The sequence below is a fragment of the Cotesia glomerata genome, linkage group LG6 (genome assembly GCF_020080835.1).
Source record: "Cotesia glomerata isolate CgM1 linkage group LG6, MPM_Cglom_v2.3, whole genome shotgun sequence".
Taxonomy (NCBI): domain Eukaryota; kingdom Metazoa; phylum Arthropoda; class Insecta; order Hymenoptera; family Braconidae; genus Cotesia; species Cotesia glomerata.
The window spans coordinates 18,040,305-18,043,701 of NC_058163.1; the positions used below are offsets into that span (position 1 = coordinate 18,040,305).

The 3,397-nt window shown below is 34.5% G+C and overlaps 1 long non-coding RNA gene across 1 annotated transcript; it reads left to right on the forward strand.

The window, feature by feature from the left end:
• The first annotated feature begins 264 nt into the window (after positions 1-264).
• On the forward strand, positions 265-809 carry LOC123266928. The gene is made up of 2 exons (XR_006509911.1): positions 265-535; positions 676-809. It is a non-coding gene; the product is annotated as an uncharacterized LOC123266928 (long non-coding RNA).
• Positions 810-3,397: the final 2,588 nt, after the last annotated feature.

The following is a 3,397-nucleotide window of genomic DNA, read 5'->3' on the forward strand; positions in this document are numbered from 1 at the left end:
AACACATATATGTTGCCCGAGGCGAAGCCGAGGTCGACATATATGTGATCTGAGATATTTATTATTTTGCTGCCATAGGTTTGTATACTATTTTTCTGTCCGACAGAGGCGGAAAGCGGCAATTTCGTTTAGCGCAGCGGGCCGAAAGTTGCCACTTTCCGCCTGGAGGGCAGAAAAATATTTTTAGTATTATCCATATTGTCATTGTTAATATTGTCGTTATTATAATTATTATTATTTTCATTATTATTTAGTGTCATGTAACGGAGTACACGGGGCCTTCTTTACCCAGAGAAGGTTTCCGATCCGCGTGAGTTAATTATCGACTGATTCCCCAGAGCGCTGTGCTCCGAAGTACTCGCGCCTCTAGCTGTAAGTTAGTGAGTAAGTCCCCAAGAGGGAAGCGCCGGCGCGGAGAGTGAGTGGGGAAGACGGAGCGAAGAAAGAAAAGCACCGACAAAGCTGAGAAGAGTCATTGTGACCGAGTCGCCAAACCGTACGGACACGCATATTTAGTAAAAACATCATCGAGCAGGTAATTATTTATTTGTCGCCTTTCGTACAAGTGGAACGAAGCGATCAAATCTATTAATTTATTGCTTGCCAGGCCTTCAGTCGGCTTGCGTAAATTGATCTTAAATTTTAACAATTTCTAATGCTTGATTGCGGTTTCAGATTCATAAAATATTCGGAGAAACGAGTGACGGTGACCGAGGTCTCGCTGCCAAGCAGAATTTTCCACCGAGGAGGGATTTGTACCAGTGACGACGACAAGGAGTTGTAGCTCTTCGAGGGAGTTCGTTAGCGTCGTAAAAGAAAAACTCCAGGTACAAATAAAATGTCTCAATAATCTCTCGGTGGTGCGGCATCAGCCAGGCATTGAAGTCGGCTGAAGGTCACCGCCATTTCGCGTTCGGTCACAATCATTAGATTAAGTATTATGTCGTAGAATTTACTTAATTATTATATGGAAATTTATTTATTAGAATTTACTCGGAACATTATTTGGGATATTATTTAAAATATTATTTAGAAAATGTTTGAGAATTTACTGGAAATAAGAGGCAGAGTTTATTTGGGAATTTATTTAAGAGGAAAGTCCAGAATAAAAATTAGACTAAAGTTAAAAGCAAGTCAAAAATAATTACTAAATAATTAATTAACAAAACCAGGAATTATTTCGGATTGTTAATTAACTACGTAGGCAGAGTTTGGACTGACTTTACCAGGAATAATTTCGGTTGGTCATTTCATGACTTCGGTGCCATGTAGAACAAAATGTCGTTGATAATCGAGTTGGTCGGATTTATTTAATTAATTGCTTAAAATAAAATCAGTAAAATGTTTTAGAGGAACTTTAGTAAAAATCATTTGAAGTAAAATTTATTAAATTCGGGAAAGTAATTTATAATAAAATTTAATTGTTTAAAATAAAATCATTTGCAATAAATTTAGAATCAGTCAAAATTGCTAGAAAATTGTTCGTGTAAATTTGTTAATTAAAAGTAGAAAATAAAACTTGTAAAAATTCGTCAGAGAAAAAATTACACCAAAAACTTGCGACAGAGACGCAAGACCGAGCGAGAGCGTCAGCCATCTTGTCCCGCGTGAAGCGCTGGGTAGAGGACACTCAAAGTCGAGACTAAAATCGTACTGTGTTGCTAGGCAGAATATAATCCTCAAATAAAATAAAATAAATGCTAAGTTTTTCATGCAACACAATAGAACGTAAAATAAAACAACGTAGAGAAAATAAAACTCGATTATTGAAGAACAAGCCAAACAGTTTAGTAAAAATAAATTACATGAAATTAATTGATAAAATTTTAGTCATTGAAAGCTAAGATCTTAAATAAATAAAATGAATTAAATAAAATAATCTGGACAAAATAAATAATTCCATAAGTTCGGATTAAAATAAAATAAACTAATAGATTCTGGTAAAATGAATTAAAATAACTTGGAAAAATAATTAATAAATTCTAGTAAAATAAATTAGACAAAGCCGAGTAATTTAACACAACAGCTTATAAATTAAATTAAGTAAATTCAGTAGAGTTAAGTTTGGTAAAATCTCGGAAGTAACCAACACGTTGTTGGCAGATTATTAAGACCTCTGTCAATGGATTTTAATCTATTAATACAAGATACGAAGACCTCTTGGTATTAAATATTTAATTGTTGTATTATTAAGACCACGACATTAAATTAGTTAGTGATTTTAATTTAGGAATTAAGATTAGGAATTGTAGAAATAAATTAGGAACTCGGGTTTTGTATTTTGTTGAAGAGATAAATGGATCCAGGCATCGAGTCGGATTTCGTTTGATTTTGGAAAATAAATTTGTAGAATCCGGAGTAATAATTAGTGGGTTTGGAAATAATAATGTGGGTGGGTTTAATATTAAGTATTGTAGTGTTGCCTAGGGATTCATGGTATCCTCCTCTGCTTCCTGGGCACACTTAGAGTCCTTTGCATAGACGCCCGGGTCGGGGGTGCAATAGGCATAAGTATTTTAAATAAATATTGTGGGTGTGTGTGGATAAATAATATTGCAGTGTAGCCTAGGGATTCATGGTATCCTCCTCTGCTTCCTGGGCACACTTAGAAGCCGTTGTATAGACGCCGGATTTGGGGTACAACGGTAGTAAGCTAGAAACCGCGGTATAGACGCTCCATATGAGGGTACTGTTCGGGAATAGATACTATGATAGTAACCGCGATAGGACGCTCCATAAGAGGATATCGTCGGGATTAAGTAATTTGATATTTTGTAAGGGGTTTTGATTTTGTATTAAGGGTTGGATAAATAAAATGAATTGTAAAAATGAATTTCTGCCTATAATTTCTGTATCCTTCCTGACAATCTCTCCGACCCTGAGTTTTCACTCCTTGTTCTGGGCCAGTTTCTGGATACTGTGGGAAAAATCCAGTGGCGCCTTAAATAAATTAAGAGGCGACCAAGAGAGCGGTGGATCCCCGTTTCAGTCAATATCATATTGTTGTTAGTAAATATCACAATTCGTAAACTTATAAATAATATTCGTATTATGTAAGAAATATCATCGTTTCAAACTTTGCTTAATTAACAAGTAGTGCCACCTACAGGCTACAATCATCAAGACGTTTGTAGTATCTGTACAGTGCTCGAACAGAATTACTCAGATCTTGATCAGCTGACTTTTCCGAAGAAAGCAAAATCAAACAATTCTAGCTCTTTTAAGTATTGACTCTAGGTAATAAATGCAATTGAATTAAAAGAAAATATATTTAGAAAAATACATATGGAAAGTTATTCAATAATTAATTCTAGGGATTTTATATTAAAAAAAATTTTTGACATTATTTGTTATTAAACAAATTTTTAATTCAAAGTTTGTATTTTTCCCGCAGAAA